Genomic DNA, 23,512 nt, shown 5'->3' with positions numbered 1-23,512 from the left:
CAGTGTCAGTTCCTTTACTGTACACCTATGTGGCTCCTTTGGGAGGGAAAGAGGGGGCAAGCCACACCAACAACCATTTTGTGTGTGTAAAAGGCCGCTTTATTGAAACAGGTGCATATCACAATTTTATTAACACTGGCACTTTGCCTTACAAAACTTAAACCTCTCTATACATAAACTACCTGACCCCTTGTTCCCCCCACCCCTACGATCCCCACATCATAAACCCCCACCCTGCAACATACAATAAATAACTTTCCATAACAATAATACTACACAATCTTACAATATAGCATTTATAAATCCTAACCTCTCATGACCTAAAATCTTACCTGCCTTTATGCAACTATAACTAACGAACCTCTAATGTAAACTTCCTACCTGTTAAACTTTCCCTGCTCCTGTTCACAAGCTCCCCAAACTTAACAAGAAACTACAAAACTCCAGCCAAACTTGGACAACTTTCAAACAACCCTGCCAGCACCTGTTCCAAGCAACAAGTCTACAATATGTCAGCCCCCTATGAACCTGTTCCAATAAAACCCCAACCGGAAAAACCTGCCCTGACTGCCTCCCACAAAAACTCCAAGCCCAGGGAGGGCGGGGACAAAAAACCTAACTATGCAGCGCTCCCAGCCACCAGTTCACCAAACCTAAAATGGTGGCTGCTAAAGCGCGCCAGCCCCTTAAGTAATTTGGGCTACTTACTCAAATTTGGGCTACAATTGGGCTAGTCTCAATGCAGCTCAACAGCCAAAAAAAGGCCATGCCCAGCTGGCTCCACCCCCTCCCAATCTGCCCGGGGGGCAGACCTTGCGGTGCTCGGCTGCCCCCCAATCCCCCCTTGGGAGGGAAAGGGGGGCAAGCCACACCGACAAACATTTTGTGTGTGTAAAAGGCCGCTTTATTGAAACAGGTGCATATCACAATTTTATTAAGGCACTTTGCCTTACAAAATTAAAACCTCGCTATACATAAAATACCTGACCCCTTGTTCCCCCCTCAACCCTATGACCCCCACATCATAAACCCCCACCCTGCAACATACAATAAATAACTTTCCATAACAATAATATTACACAATCTTACAATATAGCATTTATAAATACTAACCTCCCATGACCTAAAATCCTACCTGCCTTTATGCAAGTGTAACCAACGAGCCTCTAATGTAAATTTCCTGCCTGTTTAACCTTTCCCTGCTCCTGTTCACAAACTCCCCAAACTTAACAAGAAACTAAAAAACTCCAGCCAAACGTGGGCAACTTTCAAACAACCCCGCCACCCAGGAAAAGGCAGGAGAGGAGGCAAAACACCACTTCCCCTTTTTCCTGCCCCCCAGTCCTGTCCGCCTGCATCCTCTATCCCCTATCTAGAACACTACCCCCCCCGAAGGACCCTCCAGAAAATTCCCCGTTCAGCCTCTACGCACGCCCAACATCCTGGCCAGGACTTCCCTCAGCTCCAACAAATACAAGTCCATGCCTAGCCTGGACAAGTGGACTCCATCCCCTCTGAAAAACTCTGGCGTGTCGTACCTGATGTCTCATTGCCGAATCCTGGCAAAGCCCAACTGGCGGCAAAAACGGACCATCTCCACATTTACCTTCCTCCTGGCCTTGTCCACAGCCCCTCCAAAACCTACGCGGCACAAACTCCGTCCACACGACTGCGCACCCCGACCACTGCCTCTTGATTGCGTCCAATTCGCGCTTTGTACACCTCATCAGTGCCAAGCCCGTCTCCTTAACCATATCATTTTTACCTATGTGAATAACCAGTACGTTGGGGCACCTACCAGCTACCAACATCCTATTCAACACTTGCAAAAGTTCTTTCAATAGCATTCCCCCTTTCCCTTTCCAACAAACACTGAACAGTTCTTTATTAAAGCCAAGGTTTTCCCCGAAATAGGTGGTGCGGGCCTGGACCTGGGCCCACTTCACAAAAGAATGACCCACGATCCAGATGGACATTTCCCTGGCGAGGGGACCCATCACCGAACCTGAAACGAGAAACATGAATGAAACACAGGGAAAACACATAACCGCGCTACAACGGGACGGGAGCGCTGCGCACATAACGCTGGTAACAGTCTGACTACCACCTGCCCAATTCCAAAATGTCCACCTGCCCCCAACCCCGATTATTCACTTCCGACGCTGCACCAATTCAGAAGGAATGAGTCCCAAAACATTTTCTATCCAACCCCAGTTGGGCCAAAACCTTCCTCAATACAGCCAGGAGCTGCGGCCCCTTCGCCACCCGTCCATCAGAATGCCTGAAAATGAACCCTGACGTGTCTGAGGCCAAAGACCTCCATCTCGTCCCCCACCTATGCGGGCAGGTCAAGCCTGAGTCGGCTGCCTGTAAAGAGACCCATCGTCCCCCGCCCCTCTGATCCATTTTCAACTTCCTCAGCCACAAGCAGACCTTGTTCCCCCGGAGGGAAACCTCGGTCCATTACAAGCCCTCCCCCCATTTGGAACCCAACAACTCCAACACCCGAAATGCCCCAAAAAACATCCACAACATCAACGTGGAAAACAGGCAAAGCTCCATGTCATCCCTGCATACCCTTGGCAATGTCTGCAACACCCTCTCCAGAAGGTCCCATGACAGGGGATTAATGACCCAAGCCACCCGACCACACTCTCGGGCCCACCCTTCCAACATGCGCAGCCCTATTTCCCCCACAGATGGCGCATAACCCCACAAAAGCTTTCCCATGAAGGCTATCCCTACCACTTTAACCGCTATTGTCACCCTCGTGAGCCCCTTTTCGATCAAATGCAGGATAAACTGTATTACGTTTTCCTGCCGTCCCACCAGTGAAACCCGTCGCTTTGCACCCAAGCCTAAGAACTCTGCCCATGCCGTCCTGTATGCCACCTTCGTCGATTGCGCCAGCGAACCTAAAACCAGCTGCAAAATCCTGTGTTGTCTACGTACCCCAAATGCTGCGGCATGCTGGTCAGGGTCCTGTCGCGTCCTTGGCTAGCCCACAGAATCTCCTCCTCTGTGAAAGAGACAAAGCATCGGCTATGTCATTGTCCAACCCTAACACATGCACTGCGCGAAAGGCAATATCATGCCGCAAACAGCCCAACACAAACACTCTCGGCAGCTTCAAAACTTGCGCATCCCTTGCAGACTGCCGATTCACAATTTCCACCACTGCCATGTTGTCTATTCTGAACGTCACCCGTCTGTAAGCCAGCAAGTCCCCCCACAGCGAGATTGCAACCACCAGCAGGAAAAACTCCAGAAAAGCTATGCTTTGTCCCCCTCCTGCCCTGTTCTGCTCACCACTTTCCTTGCCAGTATAGTCCAAATCCCTCGCTACCTGCCGCGTCTGAAAAGATCTGCACATCCCAGACCATGTTGTCATCCTCCATCATTGGTACGCCATTGAAATTCTGTATAAAGAACTGCCACATTCATAGGTCCTCCCTCACCCCTGCTGACAGTCACACGTGATGATGCGGAGGTTTCCGTCCTGCCAGTGCCCTGCCCAGTCGCCTACAAAAAGTCCACCCTACTCTCACCACATTACATGCAAAGTTCAGGTGACCCAATAGCACCTGCATATCCGTCACTGTGACTTTGTGTTGTGCCAACATAGCTGCCAGCAGCCCCAACATTTGCTGCTTTTTGTCTGCCGGTAGGCGTGCCTCCATCGCCTCCGAGTCCAATTCAACTCCTAGAAATGACAGTGCCGTACCAGGCCCCACCGTCTTTTCCGGTGCCAACGGCACGCCCAACTCCTCCATGATCTCTTGGTACCTGTCCAGTGCATCCTGGCAGTACGCAGAGTCGGGGGTGCCCACAAAGAAAAAGTCATCCAGGTAGTGCGTTCTTCCTTGGTGACCCGTCTGTGCTGAGAACAACCATTGAAAAAACTTACTGAAACACTCGAACATTGCACAAGACATAGAACAGCCCATCGGCAATGCTTTGTCCACATACCAGCGCCCGTTAAACTGGATCCCAAGTAAGTCCCAATAGTCTGGGTGGACTGGAAGCAGCCGGAAAGCCGACTTACTGTCGCACTTTGCCATCATCGCCGTTGCGCACGCGGTCACTACTAGTGACATGGCTGCGTCAACTGGTGAATATGACACCGTGGCCTCCTTCTCATCAATATAATCATTACCGAACCACCTTCGGGCCATGACAAATGCTGTATAAGGGAAAACTGTCCTTGCTCTTTCTTTGACACCACTCCAATGGGTGACACAATCACATTTGTTAGAGGCGAATCCTCAAAGGGTCCCGCCATGCGGCTCGCACACACTTCCATGTCTAGTTTGTCCTGCACCACCTCAGGGTGCTCCTTTGCTGACTTCAAATTGTCCTCTCACCGTCTCGTCCTCGGCCCGTTGTATCCAAGTCAAAACCCCTCTAGAAATCCCACCCGCAAACGTTCCACCACCCCCGCATCTGGGTATCCCCGCAGGGCTACGATCAGTTGTCCACCTTAACTGGCGTACGAGCCCTTGGGCCCAGGTCCTTTGGCCCCGCGCTCGCCCGCGTGCTGTTGCTGTGTCCCTGACCGAAACCCCCATTCTGTCCCTGCTGTCCCCCCTGTTGCTGACCCTGACATTTAAGCAAGGCATGCCCACTCTTTCCACACCCCGAACATTTGTGTCGAAACCTACAGTACTCCCGTGTGCAGGCACCCTTATTATAGTCCCAACAGGCCCCTTTGAATACCGACTGTCCCTTCCCCGCACCTCCCACCCCTCCTCGGGTGGGTCGGCCCAGAAAGGGCTGACACACTATGGGCAGCCCTTTGGGCGTAAAAATGGTCTTCCCTGACCCAGCTAACCCCATCGTATGTTGCCACAGGTCGGTGTCCAGCTTGCCCCACTTCGCTTCCGCGTCCCACGCCATGCATGCCCGAAACTCCTCGTCATATTGGGCCCAGGGGTGTCCCCCCTAGTAATCTGGGCCTTTCTAATCATGTCCATGTATTTAAACATGGTCACCGACCTCTCCAGGACCTTTTAACAGTACACGCTGGCATAAATAAGGAAAGTCGCCGTCCAGTTCTCTATCGTAAGCGGCACCTTCGGCCGTTTCTGCAACTCATATTGCTCCTCTATTGACCCTTATTTGGCTCTGACCTCTCTATGAAGGAGCTTCAGTATCTCCACATACTCCCCCTTCCAGATGCGCTCCATAGTGAACAAGATTAAATGTGCCCCTAAAGGTTTCGTGACACCCATATACGGTAAACATTTATCTTCAACTCCTTACTCTCCAATTTGACTCCCACCTCCTCGGGCGATACGTCGCCTGACCTCGTCTTGTCCACCCCGGACCCATCATCCCCCTTGCCCGCAGGCCCCGTCTCCGTCTTATCCACCCCGACCCCATCAGTCTCCTTGTCCGCAGGCCCCTTACCTGGGCCATCTTTCCCTCTGGACGCCTTACCTGCGTCCTCCAGTGCCCCTTTTCCCGTTTCATCGGTCCCCACCCCAACATCCATCACATATGTACGTTTCCGTAACCTACACCCCATGTCCCCCTCCCCTCACCCCACCGATACTATAAAAGGAGCCGTACCAGCCATCAGTTTACCTGGAGCCAGAGATTCCGCTCGCCGCTCTCGACATGTCCTCCCAGCGTGATGTCCGACGCGTGGGCTCCGCCTTGCGCCTTGACACCTGCAAAATACTACGCACAACATTACTCAGCCCCCCTCTCCCTCTCCTCTCAACTCTCCTTCCTCCATGCTATCCTCATCATACACCAACTCATCATCCTTAGAGCAACTAGCTCTCACGGCCAGCGGCGCCGACTGCACCCTCTTATCAACATTTAAATCAACCTTCATGTCGTTCCTCCTCCGAAGGTGCTCCCTGGGCCGTAGCGGCCCCGTGGGTGGTGGGGCCGGCGAGCCTGCTGTGGGCCTACTTCTGCCGGCCTCGACGGGATCCCCCGCCGGTACCGGGCACGCCGCCCGAGGCTCAACCCTCCCTTCTCCTTGGTTCCAGTGGGCCGTTCCCAGCCCTGCCAAGTCTGGTGCCCAGAGTCGATCCGCGTCCTGCAAGATAAATGGAAGGTCTGGTGTGCTGGGACCCATTTTCAGCCCCCTATCTGTCCCAGTCCGCCTCATACCTACGCCCAAATTCCTAGCCGCCCACGCCCTACCCACCACACTAAGGTCAACCCCTCCTCTGCGTCCTCCCCATCCCCCTCCTCCTCGCTCCAAACTAACCCCCCCGCCCCAACCCCCGCCTCCCCGGGGATCCCCCATGCCCACTCCAACACCCCCGTAATGCCTCCCCTTCACCCTCGCCCTCCATCGTACCCCCAAACCCCGACCCGGGGGGGAACACCCCACCCCCTCCTCTCCTTTACCCAACCCTCCCATGGGGCGTCCCTAACCCCCTCCGCCCAAGAGTCAAAAACTTCCAACCCCTCCCAGTCTTTCTCGCTTCCCTCAGTTTCCAACAACAAAGGGGACATGTTCCCCACACCTGAGCACCAAGCCCCACTCTCCCCTGCCCTCTCCAAACCCTGCCCCAAACCTGCTTCCTGGCCCTCCGGGCCCCCACCGCCTGCTCCAAGCCTCCCACACCCCTTGTCGCATTCCCTCCCAACCAAATCTCCCACTCCTGCCTTGGCCCCAAAGCCTTAGGCCCATGACCAGCGAGACACCCCTCCTGCAGCCTCTCGCTCCCCTTGCTAAACGGGGCCCTGACGCTCTGGCCCCCACTACCGCTCCCATTGAGGGCCGCTATCTTTCCATGCGAGCGGCCTCTGTCATCCTGTGCGCGAGGAGGGGAGGAGCGAGACGTGCTCCCCCCAGGGCCGCCTTCATACTCCTGGAAGGCCCAGCCACGAGCGCCTGGGCCTCCGCACCCACAGCCTGGTACTCCGTTCCCCCGCATCTCTCCATCCCGGCCGCTCCCAGCACTCCGGAGCGGCTGGCCCTCAGTTGCGGCCTTGGCGGGGAGACACATGACGCGCTCCCCGCCGGGCCTTCTTGCAACCCACAAAACAGGCATCCTCCTCCCCCGCGGCCCCTCATTCCGCCTGCCGAACCCCAGGGGCATGCACCTGGCCTCCGCGCGGCCCTGTACACTCACTTTCTTTTTCGCAGCCTTGCGGTGTGGCGAGCAGGCCACCAAGGTGGCCGCCACACCCGCTGACAGGCGCCTCACCGGGCGCAACCCGACCGACGGCCCAGGCAGTATGAGGTCGATACGGCCTGCCTCGCTGAGGAGGCGGATGGCCTCCAGCACTCTATAATCCTCTCCAGCCATATCCACAAGAGCCACAAAAGCACAATGAAAAAGAACCCTGCCTCCACTGCTAAAACCACCACCAATAACCTATGCACCTAAGAACAAAAAACCTAACTATGCAGCGCTCCCAGCCACCAGGTTACAAAACCTAAAATGGTGGCTGGGATAGCACGCCAGCCCCTTAAGTAACTTGGGCTACTTACTCAAATTTGGGCTACAATTGGGCTAGTCCCAATGCAGCCCAACAGCCACAAAATTGCAGAGCCTGGCTGGCCCCACCCCCTCCCAATCTACCTGGGGGCAGACCTTGCGGTGCTTGGCTGCCCCCCAACCCCCCTTCTCCATGGTTCATTGTTCTGTATAGTCGTTTCCGGCTTCTTCTTGTCCCATCAATCATAGCCACATAGAATATCGAGGATGACACTATTTAGTTAGACATAACACAGGTTGCTCATGAATGTTGCTGTCACCTTCTCTTAATCTAACTTATCCCTGCTTTTATGTTCCTTCACATTCCATTTATCTGTTTCCCCAATTTAACTAGTTATGGCATACCTAGAATGAACTACTGATTTAGTATAATATGTTTGGCTCCGTGCATTGTCATTTGTTAACTAGACATTTTAGACTATAGAAAAACTGTATTTTAACACTGATTACATGTATACATATATCAGATTTTAAATAATGGTTGTATATATATATACACATTCTTTTTCAATTTACAGAAATTTTAAATCCCCGTTTTGTATTTAATTTTAACTTCTGTTTATTCTACCTTGTTCTTAATTGAAGCGCCCCCCTGGCCTCATTTCTTACACCTTAAAACCCCCCTGGGGACCATCACCACCGCCTTTGGCGGGTCCGGGATCACGGGGTACCGGAGACTAATCGGAGCGCCATCTTGGATCAGGCTGGGGCACTCTCGCGTATTATCGCGAGATTTCGGCCTGCAGAGCCTATTTCAGGCAGCGAGTGACGGTAGGTCAGCCTGGAGAAGGTGACCACTCTACACCAACCTCGTTAGCGCTAGTCGCGCTCTTTGCCTGCTTTACAGAAATTTTAAATCCCCGTTTTGTATTTAATTTTAACTTCTGTTTATTCTACCTTGTTCTTAATTGAAGCGCCCCCCTGGCCTCATTTCTTACACCTTAAAACCCCCCTGGGGACCATCACCACCGCCTTTGGCGGGTCCGGGATCACGGGGTACCGGGGACTAATCGGAGCGCCATCTTGGATCAGGCTGGGGCACTCTCGCGTATTATCGCGAGATTTCGGCCTGCAGAGCCTATTTCAGCCTTCTATCGTTCGCGCAGTGGTGACGCGCAGCGGGAGCGCCCTCATCGCGCCTGAGTCTCGCCAGAGTCCTGCCCGTCTGCGCCCGTCAGCGCTAAGGCAGGGCTAGGGCAGGGGACTCTGGCTCTCACAGGATGTTATCTGCTGAGAGCTTGCGTTCAATGCGATATGAGGTAAGAGATTGCTGTCATGGCACCCTGGATCCTCTTAGTGGGCCTTTTTACTGCCCCACCTGTTCTTTCCAACTCCCTAAACCGCAGCTTATTGTCAGTCTCCAATCTAGACTGCCCGGTGTTCACAAGCCTAACTTTGTTGTAGGCAGAGCTACCCAAACCACCCTGAAAATCTTTCATCTCAATGTCAGATCTCTGACATGTCACCATCAAGAAGTATATTCGTTGATCTCTGATGATGATCCGGATATCTTTTTCTTTATCGAAACCTGGCTACATGATCAATCCATGGCGGTTATCAACTTAGCCCTTCCGGCGGGCTACACCATGTACTCTCACCACCGTAACGCTAGAGGCGGAGGCATCGCAGTTGCGGTAAAATCCTATTACCCATGCGCCTGGAAACCTACTACCATAGCAGGGTGTGAGAGCGCACACTTTAATATCACTGTGAATCCCCACTTTTCCTTCTCGGGATTATTAATCTACAGGCCTCCTGGTCCTGAGGGTGCCTTCCGGCTCAGTCTTCCGGAAGCAGTCGCTTCTTTAGTTATGAAAACTGTGAATTTTGCGATTATTGGCGACCTTAATTTGCACATGGAAGCTCCACTCAGCAACTCGGTCCACTGCCTGTTGGCGGATCTTGAAGCATTCCAACTAAGCCAACTGGTACAATCACCAACTCATATAGGTGGACACTTGTTAGATCCTTTTTTGACGAATCTGACCACCAACATCTCAGTCTTCCAACCTAGACCCATGGCCTGGACCGATCATTATCTGATCGAAACTCACATCACCACTCCTACTCCTCCCCATAGAAATAATACTCCTGACATCCTCAAACGCCCTTGGCGAAACCTAGATCTTGAGCACTTTCATCAGCTCCTGATGAAACATCATCCTCAACCCCCTATAGAAGTTTCCCTTGGCTATGACAATTTCTGCGAGTGGTTAAACCAATCACTGGATACTCTCATACCAGCCAGGTGGAGTAAGACCAGATCAAGTCCCTCTAGTCCGTGGTATGACGAATCCCTTAAACAGCTCAAATCTTCCTGCAAAAAAGCGGAACGTGCATGGCGCAAAAATATGATGCTGACCTTAAGTCGGCTTATAGGGCCTGCACCAGAGTCTACCATCGGGCCATTTGCTCAGCTAGGGCTGCCTTCTACTCTCAGGAGATTAAGAACAGCACCAATCCCACCAAGGTCATATTTAGGGTATGCAATGATCTTACTAGTAAAAAGACCAATACTACTACTCTTGAAGCCTCGTTGGCCCATTGTGAGGATTTGGCCTCGTTCTTCGTGGAAAAGGTAGAAGCCATTTACAGGTCTTTCTCTCAGGCCCCTATTAGGGAGAATATCATTGCTTCTACGGTTTCTAAACCACTGCTTATTATTCCCAGCCCCACTCTGGAGGAGTTTAAAGCCTTAACGACAAAAGTCAAATCTGGCTCCCCGGACGACCCTATGAGACCCACTCAATTCCGGGAACTCGCCCAGTGCTGCTACCCTGCAATGCACAGTCTGATGGATTTGTCCTTTAATACCGGTACGGTTCCCAGGGCATGGAAGCAGGCGACTGTCATCCCTATCCTTAAAAAGCCTGCCCTTGACCCTACCAAATCTGAACACTACCGGCCTATTTCCCTTCTTCCCTGGCTAGCTAAATTAGCAGAATCTCATGCTAATCAGATTTTTATCTTCTCATCTGCAGGAATCTAATATTCTGGATAATTCCCAGAATGGGTTCCGTGCGGGCCACAGCACCGAGACTGCGCTCTTGGTCGTGGTGGAATATATTAGGAAGATGTTGGACCAGGGTCAGACGGCGGCACTGATCCTATTGGATCTAAGTGCCGCCTTTGATACGGTTTCCCATCAGATCCTCTTGCACCGTCTCATGGAGGTAGGAGTTGGAGAGTTAGCACTTGAGTGGTTCCGATCCTTTCTTTCGGATCGAACCTTCAAAGTATCCACACCTCCTTTTGTCTCGGCCTCTCGCTCCATTCATCAGGGTGTCCCGCAGGGATCGGCCCTTAGCCCTACCCTTTTTAATCTGTATGTTCAGCCACTGGCGGAGGTAGTCCATAGTTTTGGTCTCACCATGGTGTCATACGCCGATGACACGCAGTTGGCGGTGGCACTTAATGGTGATTCCAATATGGATGCCCCTACCTTTCAGTCAGCCCTTAAAGCTGTGGCAGGCTGGATGGCGAACAACCGATTACAACTTAATGCCTCTAAGACCGAGGTCATTATTTTTGGTAGGGAAGGTGGACTCTGGGGAGATCAATGGTGGCCATCTGAACTGGGCCCTGTTCCCACCCCCGTTGCCGAAGTTAGAAATCTCGGGGTGTGGCTTGACGACAAACTCTCTTTCACCTCCCACACTAAACGTGCAGCTGGTACATGTTTTGGTGCCCTGCAATGCCTCCGACCCATCTTCAAGTTTTTTGATGCGGACACCAGACAGATCATAGTCCAAGCACTGGTTCTTACCAGATTGGACTATGCCAGCTCTCTGCTTCTGGGTGTGAATCAGGCAGAACTGGCCCGCCTTCAGAGGGTGCAAAACGCGGCGGCCAGGATGCTTGTCGGCCTACCGAAGTTTGTCTCTGTCCGTCGTACTATTCGAGACCTACATTGGCTGCCTGTTGGGCAAAGAATTAAGTTTAAAGCTCTGTGCTTAACTTTTAAAATTCTTAAGTCTGCCTCCCCCTCCTATCCTATCGCAGACAATCCAACATTATGTTCCTTCCAGAGCCCTTCGATCCTTAGGCTCAAATCTCGCCATTGTGCCCCGCTTTAAAAGAGCTAGAATGGGTGGACGCTCTTTTTCAGTGATGGCGGCAGCTCTCTGGAATTCTCTACCTGCTACTCTCCGTTCCATCCCAGATCTGCTCCCTTTTAGGAAGGCACTAAAAACCTTCTTATTCTCCTCAGTTTAGCATCACCTGTTCTGGTTTATTTCTGTTGTGTTGTGTTCTACCATCTCTGGAAAGCGCCGGGATGCCTCTTGGCTGCGGCATCTGTGCGCTATACAAGCTAAAATAACATAACATAACATAACATCAGAAGAAGGGGGTAGGTGTCTGTCCCTTAAAGTAAGCAGAATAAAAAAAAAGACCAATCTTCTTAAGGTACACTCATTAGCCCTTCACAGTCCCCCAGAGGTGTCATTGTGCTTTTCTGTGCGACATGCTTTATAAACGAGTGTAAAAACCTACTTGTGCCTCAACCTTCACCTACCAAGTGCAAGAAAATTTAGGACGGGTACTTGCCGTGAGCCACGGCCCTCCAGGGTCGTGGCAGAGGTAAACATGCCGCCCTTCTCTCCTCCAGGGTGGTTTGGACATACAGCAGTGCCCTTCAGTGCTAGTTCTCTTGGCCCGGTGGTTCTCTGGTCTCTCTACTTCTTTCCAGCTCTCCAGGGCCTCTAGCTCCTCCCTGCAGTGTCAGCATGTCTCCTCTTGACTCAATGGTCTCTGTCGGGTCCCCGTGCTTCAGTTCTATTTCTTGGCATCCTCTGTGGTCATTTCTGTTTGCTTCTTACGTCTTCTCTGCTCCGTCGCGGCTTTTACCTTCTTGACAAGTCTGCGTCACATCTCCTGGGGCTGCTAGAGTGCTGCCCTCACTTTCCTGGCTCCCTAGCTCCAGCTCCATGTTGGAAATCTCACCCAGGGGGGCGGCGCGGGATTACAGAGATACTCTGACAAAACGTGGGACATATCCCATCCTTTGTAGAAAGGACATCATCAAGTTTGTGACTGTTCATGCCATCTGCCAAGCTTTAAATTAAGTCTCAATCATAAAGGAGTGGTCTAATCACCGTCTCAATTTAGTAGAGAAAAGATTGTGTTAATTTTAAGTGGTAGGAGGGGGTAGCACTCAAACACGATAGAGAGGAGAACTCAGAAATCAGAGTACAGGTTGAATAGGGAGTTGGCATGATCATGAAGAGTGGTTCTAAGTGAAACTGAGAAAAAGGAGGATAAAGCACAGGAAGGCACTGGGAAAGGAACTACACCATTTCTTTCACTGTGTGTCTTCTATGCACAATTAGTCCACAAGAAAAAGACCCTTGGAGAATAGAGGGCGATCTGGGTGTTACCTTGGCAAAATTTGGAAGCATCTTGGTAATAGTCATGAATAGGTAATTTGCTGAATCACAGTTCAAATGGTTAAACATAACCTAGACACTTACTACAAGTTGCTCAAACGTACAGTGGTTATTGTGCCAATGGCCTGTCTGCAAGCAGTGGTCATGTTATTGCTGACAGGTTTGCTGTAGGTTTGCAATATTTTGGATTCATAAGATACACCACCGCCTGACGGAGGCCACTAAACCTGGTGTCAGTTGTATTTACTTATTTATACATTATTATATAGTGCACTCAACCCTAGGATATCAGCAATCTGTACATGTTTCTACTTACATTGAACTGGATGTAAGAAAAACACTTCAACAATCGCAAATTTGTAACAAAGTAAAGGTCAGCTTGGTTGCTTTCGTAATGAGCCCATACCAATATTGCAATTAGGACAGTTACCTGAATCGACTGACATATATGTATGTATAATTGCTACAGTAAATACAAGTTTCTTTAAAAAAAAGTCGCCACTCATGTATCCTTTTTTTATCAGGAGAATATATAATTGTACCATTCATTACACTATTAGTTTGGCTAGTCTGGTAATAGATAGTTCCTTCATGACAGCATGGATTTAAATTATTGTAGGTCTATTCCTCTATTCCTTCTTATATTCTAGGAAATAAGTCTTGGTTTTATGGCCATGGTCAGACAAATGAAATTGTGTGCAACTGTTTTTCCATTGAATATTATACTGAATATTGTACAGCATCTGTTGGCAGGACGACCTATTAACAAGAAGATTCAATCCAAAGTGTACACATAATACCCCATCCCTTTCCCCCACAACCAACTGTCACATGCCAAGCCCATGTTGCTCCAAATCCCCCTCTACGATCCCTATTGTGCCTACCCCGAAACCTACCTCTCCAAACCATTTTTCACTCCTTCATCAACATTCTCTTCTCTCTCCCTTCTATACCCACTCTCCACCGTTCATTGCTTCTTTAATTTTTAGCTATGTTTGTGCTGTACACAAATCTATCCATACTTAATACATAACACAACGTCATACATATATGTTTTCATTGAAAAAAAACAACAGTTAAAGTGATGTTATAGTTAGGAATTGTAATGATATCTCACTTTATATTAAACAATACCATTAGAAATTCACTAAAAAAACAAAGGCTAAAGGGGGTTATAGTTAGGATAAAATATATTTATTTTTTATAAATCTTTTTATTGAAGTCGGTAGTTTAATTGTAGTTGGTACTTTATTGGATTTAGGATTATACAACTTTATACAAACTGATTGTCATAGAGGGTACAGGTATTGGTCATTTCATATGCATTTAGAGTTTGCCACAATCAGCATGTTCACCGAGAAGGGGGGAGGGGGGTTAAGAGAAACAGGGGGAGCACAGATATCTTTGTGGTATTCATTCCATTTAGACCATATGTGTGACCATTGTTTGGGTCAACCCCTGGAGATGTATACAGTCTTTTCACGAAACATGCACCAGTCCATGTCCTGTTACCATGAGGCTAGACCCGGGGTCTCCCTCGCTCCTCACATCCTAGCGATGTTTCCCTTAGCCATCATACACCCCAGGGCTGCCAATGTTTCTCTTTATTATTCAGGTCTGTCAGCCCCCACACATTAAGCAAGCACTGTCTGGCCTCCAGGGTCAGATCCTGTCCCAACGCCTAGGACATACAACCCAGCACACTTGACCAGTACTTGCGGATATTGGTGCATTCCCACAGAATATGAACGAAAGTGCCGTCCTGCCCACAGTTCCATATACAACTTGAGTCTTCCCCGTATCCCATCCGAGCCAGGGCCGTTCTTGAATAATATGTTCTATGTAGAATTTTTAACTGCCCTAATTTAAGTCGCGATGAGATTGCATCCTTCCTAGGGGAGGCAAGCGCACCCATCCAGTCTTCATCATCTAGTTCTAACAGGTCCCCTGTCCATTTTCCCCTAAGCTTCACAAGGGGATCGGAAGCATGGTTAATTAGTTTATGGTAGGTGAGCGAATTTGACTTGCTTGGCATATATTCGTCTAGGAGTCTATCCTTCAGCGGCGGCGCTTCTGGAAGCGACTCTCCAGCCCGGAGACAGGCACATAGGGCATGCTTAACTTGGTAGTATCTGAAAATTTCTGATCTAGCAAGATCATATTCCTGCTGTAACTCAGAGAACTCCATCACTTTGCCTCCTCTCCATAAATCACCCACCTTAGAGAGTCCAATTAGGTCCCAACGATCAAAGCCCTTGGATTTTTAGAGGGTACCTAGAAAATATGAGTCCCACAGGGAGGTGAATTGTGTGATCTTCATATCCCAGCCTAAACCTTTGTGGGTTGTATGCCATGTCAAAACAGAGTGTGATGTCGACCCCGTCAACTGCAACCAAGCAGGATTAAAGTAGAGAGCCCGGGCATAGGATCCCCCCGGCAACAACCATCTATCCATTCGATATCCTGGGACATTATATGGTCTATATGTGCCCTGATTGATAGCTGCCAATTGCGCAGTCCAGTAGTATCTCTTAACATCCAGGAGACCAATGCCTCCATCATACTATCCTCGCACCAGTTTATGGGCTGATATTCGTGGTGTTCCCCCAATCCAAAGGAGGGCTCTGTGTTCTCTCTCTATTGCCAAAAAGTACTTTGCTTGGACCGGACTTGCCGTGTTATGTAAAACATACATGAAGCGAATTAGGGACATCATTTTAAAAAACGCTGTCCTACCCAGTAGGGACAGTGGTAGAGTCTTCCAGTGCTCCCCATCACTACCAAGCCTCCGCAGTGGTGGCCAGAAATTATGATCATAGAACAACCTGGGGTCCCTGGTGATATAGATACCCAAGTATTTGAAACCATTTTTTGCCTTTGTCACTTTACACCCCCTGGGCAGGATCGGAAATTGTCCTCAGACCACATGGATCATTGACTTTGACCAGTTGATATCATATCCAGAATACCTTCCACAGGTGGTAAATATATCAAGAACTCTCTTTAATGAGGCCCTTGGTGATGCCTCCCATTCTTCTGACCATTTTAATCCTCGCACAACTGGGTCTCTGCCGATCCATCCCACTAGTGGCTCCAGTGCCAGTACAAAGAGCAACAGGGACCGGGGGAATCCATGTCTCATTCCCCTTCCAAGGGCGAAGATCTCAACTTTCTATTATTCACCACCACCTGTGCCAAGGATCAGTGTATAGGAGCTTCACCCACCCAATAAAGCCTCAGCCAAACCTCATCTTCTTCAGCACCGCGAAGAGATAGGGCCATTCAATTGTATCAAATGCCATGGTGGCGTCGAGGCACACCACCACTAAATCTTCCTCCAACGTGTGTATTCTCCCAAGAACACCATAAAGTCGGCGGAGATTCAGGGATGTATTCAATATATAATTTTCAATGTTATAGTTATCTCTGGTAACTAGAATTCATGCCCTGAAGTAACTATTAGTCGCCACCCCGCCAGGCACAATGTTGGCTTCAATTATGTAATTTCGGATGTTGCAGTGATGTTATTAATGATGTCCTAGAACATGCCACCAGTTATGTACTATGGAAGGTAATTGTTAGTGAATGGCGAGGGCGTGAGGTATAGTTAATTTAGGGCACAAGTTATAGTTATTTGAGATAACTGTAATGGTAAATTTTCAGTGTTTTTTTTTGCTTAAAACGCTATGTTTTAGCTTACATTTAAACCTAACTACAACATCCCTTTAACCATTGTTTCCAGTGAATTTCTAAGGTTACATTTTTTTTTAAGTAAGATATAATTACAATTCCTAACTATAACGTCACTTTAACTCTTGTTTTTTTAGGGAATTTCTATGTTTTTTTAATGTAAAGTAAGATGTCTAACGCAATGTGCGCTGTGGGGTTGGGTGCAGGTCCTGGTTTTGGCCTGGCCCTCTCTCCAACCCTTGGCTGGCACCCACCCTCATTCAGCACACGGCCATTGGCTGTGTGGAGCGTGTGGTTGGGTGCAGGGCGTGGCTGCGGCGTTGGTTCAGTATCCAAACCCCGCTGGCTGACTATGTGATGTAACAGTATACCTGGTGTCATTTTAAATAAGGCAGACCTGCTGACTTTGTCAAAAGGTCACAACATCAAAATTAAAAAAGTGGGACTTTTGGCTTTATCAAAGGGTCTGGACATCAACATATTTAACAGACCTATTGTCTTTGTCAAATGTGTGCTTAAAACATTTACAGATAACAATGTTTACTAAAAGTGGCATAAAATGCATTTAATAAAGCTTTCTTAAAAAATAAAACAGGTCTTTGGAGACTTTATTTTAACATTTTTCAGGCCACAAAGTGCAACCATAGAAAAACACAACAAGGTGTCTCCATACTCTATCCGCATAGGGCTTCAGCTCAGAGTGCTTTAAAATAATATGGAAAATTCTCATGGAGTCATGGATTTAATGATCTAAGAGACTTACTGTTTTAATGTTGCTGGGGGCTGCTGCACTCCCTGTGGCTCCCCACAACATTAAATACATGCTTGGTGGCGCCCCTGCCCTTTCTTGGAACACCACTAGGTTCCAAACAAATATAAGTAAAAAACCCTTCCAGGTCATTATTTGGTGCTCCATGCCAGAGCAGTGAATAATAAATAAGCAGCTCCTGCTGATCATTTATTATTCTTTTTTCTTTATCTTTTTATTTTTGGGTGCCCAGGTACCTAACCAGGACACCCACACCTTAATTTTTTGTTATGGGCTGCAAGGGGATCCCCGGGAACCCTGCAGCCCCACTGGCTTCCAGCAAGTGGCCCCATGGGCCGCATAGGAGTCTGCAACACGTTCTGGTTCTTTTAAAACACAGGGGTGCCTTGGTGCCCACCTAGGCCACCACTCTGCATTATTTTTGTTGGGGGCTAAAGGAGGAGCCCACAGGGCTCGCACAGCCGCACCCACTTCCTTGCCAGCACTCATCCTGAGTGTAGAGGGAGTCGAAATAAATCCCACTCAGTGGGAGCAGTTTTTTCCTTTCTGCTCTTGCTGGTCAGGAGTAACTTTGTGTTTCCCTGCCTGCAGGAGTTACGACAGGTAAAAACGTTTGTGCTCCCACCAGGTGGCAGCAGCTTTCTGCTCCTGCTGGGTGGAAGCATATAAGACTTTCCTGTCCGCGCTTTTGCAGGCAGGGAAACAACAGTGTCCAGGGATGGGAGTCCCAGAACACAGTGACAGAGCTAGCCCTGGGGGATGGGTTCCCCAGCCATAGCATGGTTCAGAGAGTGGGGCACATTCTCCCATTACCCTATGAAGTTTATTGGCCCCTGGGAATGGGGTCCTCAGAGCCTCGGAAGGCTCGGGATGGAGGAGCACACCACCCCTCCCCTTAATTTTTAACTCAGACTTCGTGGATGTGGTCCACTGGGCCTGGAAATGGCCCAGGCAGGGGGACTACCACCACACCCATAATTATGAAAACAGCCCTAGAAGATGGAGTCCCTGGGACTCAAGGAGGCTTAGTGAATATTATATAAAATGTGTATACTTTTTTGTAGTCCCCGCATACTAAGATGGCTGCCATCACATCTTTGTTGATGTGGTTGCAGTCAGATCTTATCTAAAGATCTGCCAGCTCTTCTGATCCCCTGCTGCATGAAATATTTATATTTTTGAACCTTGATTATTCAAAAACTACTGAACAGAACTACACCACATCACAACAAGCATTTGCAATGCAATAGGTCTCGCATTATTTAAGTTTGAGCTATTATTATTGTAAATGGCAATGTTTTTTGCTTTATGCTATAGTTTTCTTATGTACATAAAAAGCTACATATAAAGTATTTGTTGTTAAAATTATTTATGCAGTATTTAAATTTGTTTGCATAAAAGATTACAAGAATATCTTAGCAAAAAAGTTAAACTTTTTAATGGTAATTGACTAAATGTCCATTTGTACATTTTAATTTCAAATAGGTAAGTGTAAACATCACAAATATATTGTGCAAACAGTGCAAAATATTTTAGCCATAAATATTTTTGTTTTACGAGGTAGTTTGTAAGAAAATGATTGTAAAAGGCAAACACTGTAATTAAAATGTAACATATAACAGTACAGTTATGGCTAGTAAACATACATTAGTAGTATAGTATAATTGTAAACAAGATGTAAATAAGACTACAGAAATTAGCATGAATTATCACTTTAATATCAACTTTACAAACATTTTGAAAACACGATCACAGCTGGTAATCATGCATTGGCTTGTTATTACAAGCATTTCATTTTAATAAATATTTCTGATTCCCAAAAACAAATATGACAGTCTCTCAAAATAATGGCTTTTCAGTTTTAGTTGTATCTTTGATCTCCATGTCATCAAGTACTCATGAATATTACTGCCCCATGGACAGAGTCTGGCTTTACATGTCTACATATCAACATCCAATTCCATGAACACCCATCGCATGCCAGGGATGACCATCACCGCTGGTGAAGAGAAGCACAATTGGGTCAAGAATGCCCACAATACGTTGTGGTCCCATTATACCAGGGATGGGCTCAATAATGCCAAAGATGCCAACATCATGCCAAGCATTGCTAGACTAAAAGTGGGAATAATTCTAACAGGGACACCACCAATAAATTAAGAAGGAACACCATTACGCTAAGGCAAGCATTACCGCCTTCGGGTAAAGTCCGCGCTATATAAAAATGCATAAATACATGAATAAAGAAATACCGCCTTCGGGTAAAGTCCGCGCTATATAAAAATGCATAAATACATAAATAAATAAATACCGCCTTCGGGTAAAGTCTGCGCTATATAAAAATGCATAATTAAATAAATAAATACATACCGCAAAACATCCTCGTTACTCTGCCGGCCTGCGACCAGGAAGTCAGGCAGGCCGGCGCGACATCCGGAAACAGGAAGTAGGAGGGCGGGAGCCTACCCCGCCTCCCACGGAAGAGCCGCGATTGGAGCCGTGTTGGGAGCAGGGAGCACCGGAGCAGGCAGGAGCCTACCCTGCGCCCCGGTGCCGAAGGAGGGAAGAAGAGTCCTGCTGCCGGGCCTTGCAGCTGAGGAGAGGAAGCCGGTGAGTGCGTTGCTGAGCGGCGGGCGGGCGGAGGGAGAGGAGCATGTAGGCGCGGGGGGGGGGGGCGGCCTGTGTATGTGTGTGTATGTGTGTGCGTGCGTGTGTGTATGTGTCTTGGAGTGCGTGTGTGTGACTGTGGGGGAGGGGGTGTGTGTGTGAGCGAGTGTCTGTCTGCGACGTGTGTGTGTGTGTGTGTGTGTCTGTGTCTGTGTGCATGCATGCATGCGCGGTAGGCTGGGAGGGCGGCGCATGCGCAGTAGGCTGGGAGGGCGGCGCAGGACGGAACGTGCGCGTTCGCGCAGCCAAATCCGACTGCTAAAAATCGTGCCAGTTTTGTGTCCCTCATTCCCCGGCATCAGCCGACTATAAGTCTCCGTCCCTGTTCCAGGGCGAGACCTAAAAAGCACTCTTTCTGGACCGATTTGGTGTAATTGTAATCAGTTGTTTTGGTTGTAGCTGTGTCTAATTTACCTATTGAAAAATGAATGGGGAAAGCATATATTCGGGTGCCCGCTTGATAATACACCCTGAAACTTTCCAGGAAGAAGCTGTCTTGAATTCCTTTTTTTTAAGTTTCCAGAATATTTGTCAAACGGTGCTTAGGTTATTAGCAAAAAATGCCATTCCTATGGAAATGTTGTCCTATAGCAGGGATGCTCACCTTTATTTGCGGCCCCCCTGGTGAACATCAACACTGGGCTGTTGTTCACTTGACAGAGCAGGAGAAGTTGCAAAATGGCACACTTTATTTGCAGGTTAACCAACTAAAGGTAAAGAGGCAAATAATTGTTATTAGAAAACTTATCTTTAGCATGCATCTGCATTGCACCCCCTGAGCCCACCTTTCAACATCCCGACCTCCCCGTGCTGGCATCGGTGTGGCCCTCAGGATGCCACAGACAGTAATTTGTGGCCCCCGGGGTAATGTTTGTGAGTACTCATGTCCTATAGCTACCCAGTAATGACCGCATCAAGATAATAAGCCATTCAGAACTGATTGCCAGATTGTCATTCCATCCTGCCATTCAATTTACACATGCCTTTAAAAAGGGAGTCTTAGTTCTATTTCATTGCAGCTGACTGTGAGAACATAGACCCGTCTGCTTTGGGGTACAATAAAGGAAGATTATAGAGGTGATATGATTGTGGAGGATGGGCTTATATTTGAAGTTAATCTCTATTAAGTGTATTGTTCAGTTTCTGATTGATCCTTGCTCAGTTAGTTTAAACCTGGATGGATCTCCTCTGGTGTGTAAATGTCTTTCATCATATGTGCAGTTTGTTGTTGCGTGGTTTGAACTAGGCAGAATTTACGTTGCGAACGGGTGTTGCTGGTGTTTCATTTTGGTGATGCCATGTATGTATATGGAACTTTACTTCCATTATGCTTTATGATCAAACCGTAACGTTTTAAAGGCCAGTACTCTATTTACGGTTTACCGAAGGCCTGGCATGGTTTGCTCTTTATAAAATTCAAAGTAAATTTGACGCACATTTGAAAAGTGTAGTTGTTTGTGTCCTTATTTGTGTCTCTAGCGTGTGCTATTTCAGTGATCTAGGGCCATATGTAGGTAATCTCTATTTACCGATTCTTAAATACCGAATTTTACCAATTCGGTATTTAAGAATCTATAAATAGTATGTAGGTAAAAATTAGGTAATATTCGGTATTTAAGAATCGCTATTTACCGATTCTTTAATTCCCATTCATTCCTATGGCCTGGAGGCCCATAGGAATGAATGGGAAGCCATTCACCATTACTGATTCGGTAAATACCGAATCAGTAATAGGGGGAACATATTCAAGGGTGGTAGGGTGTCACATTGACACCCTGTTGCACCCCTGAATCGTGCATGTGTGCACATGTGGCACACATACATGCCCTAAGGGCATGTATGTCTGCCACATGGCACTTTTAAAAAAGCACAAATTGCTTTTTTAAAGGTTTTCGATATTTACCTCCAGCTTGTAGTTGGTGGTAAATAACGAATCCTTAAATCAAAAATGCACTCACTTGAGTGCTCCCTACATAGGATTTTAGGATTCGGTAATTTACCGATTCAGTATTTTAAGGAATTGGTAATTTACCGAATCCTTAAATTGCCGACTCGGTAAATTACTGAATCCTAAAATCAAGCCACCTACATTAGAAAAAGCTAAATACCGGTCGGTAACATCAAATTTACAGATTTTTGGCCGTTACCGACCGGTATTAAGCTACCTACATATGGCCCCTAGTGAGCAATGCACTGACCTTAGGACTATTTTTTATTGGAGGATTAGAAGTGCCAACATTTTCTGAGGGATTTGTTGGTAATCTTAAAGCTAAAGCTACTTCTACATATATATATATATATCCGGTAAACCGCGTCTCCAACTGGTGGCACACTCTCCCACCGCGATAGAAACTACACGGACATGGGCCAAGTTAGTGCTGAGGATTATTTATTCGTGCAAACTCAGCCGCATGACGTTTCGGCTCCGAGGAGCCTTGCTCACATGACAACATTCTGATGTAAAAAACGCTCATTTAAAGTGCCAGTAATTAATTAAAACAACGTCACCTGATCGGGCTGATAATGAACATAGACAAAATACTTGAGGTAAAATGACAAGCAGAAATTACATGAATCTGTATCGTCCTTCCACAGAAAATATTACGATATAAAAGCAGTAATAAATAAATTTTGTGATCATGATTTCTGCGTTAATCTTAATAAGAGCTGTGGATTTTAAAAGCAATAATATGGGCAACTTTCACAAACAGAAAGAATTACGGTTAAATACCATTATTTAAATCAATCAGTTTCATGCTGTTAAATGTAAGTTGTTCCGATCTTAACATCTTTCGGGGTTATTAGTGCAGTAAAATATAATTGCTACATTTATGGTTTAGTGCAAACTACGCAATAGTGCAAATTTCCTATCCCTAGATAATAATCTTATTGGATTTCTTGTGCAAAATACGCAATAGTGCAAATAAACAGTCCTAATAATAAGAACATTTTAAAGTGCATATAGTAATGAATATGTGCAAAAATGCAAATTTACTGTCTATATATTACCCCATTTTCAGATGAATTAAAACTCTACATTAAAAACAAACACAATTCTTTATCTGATTATTGATAAAACCTCATATTCCTAGTTTTATCACAATAACATATTCTGAAACAGTCCATATGTATAAATTCCACACTTATTTTATTACAAATTACCTCCTTGAGTGTCCTGTGAGTGAAATTCTTTCTTAATAAAAAACACTAAACTATGAATTTTAATCATCTGTGTAAAGACTGGCTGGGTTTGAGGACCCATTCGGTCTTAAAGATGATGTTAGCCCTTCTTTTAGGAAACACACTTCATATACACAGCAGCAAGCAGTCCCTACAATAGATCTACTTCAAATTATCATAAAATATTGATAGCATGTGATAAATCAATATATAATTTTGTGTCCCCTATAGATATCTAATACTATTGTTACCCAGCCGGGAAACAATATTAGAAGATAGGCTCTTGGTATTAATACCTTACAGGGGCCGATACAGATTAATTGGATTTTTGTAATTACGGGAGGCATGTA

At 47.2% G+C, this 23,512-nt stretch overlaps 1 protein-coding gene across 2 annotated transcripts in view; it reads left to right on the top strand.

Annotated features, from left to right (window-relative positions):
• The window catches only part of SUGCT (succinyl-CoA:glutarate-CoA transferase), a 3,526,579-nt gene that overhangs the window by 590,800 nt on the left and 2,912,267 nt on the right, over nucleotides 1–23,512 (top strand). The window lies entirely within an intron of this gene.

This window comes from Lissotriton helveticus, chromosome 4_1, assembly GCF_964261635.1.
Source record: "Lissotriton helveticus chromosome 4_1, aLisHel1.1, whole genome shotgun sequence".
Lineage (NCBI taxonomy): Eukaryota > Metazoa > Chordata > Amphibia > Caudata > Salamandridae > Lissotriton > Lissotriton helveticus.
Note: the sequence above shows the minus strand (reverse complement) of the source record. Positions and strands in the feature narration are given on the sequence as shown.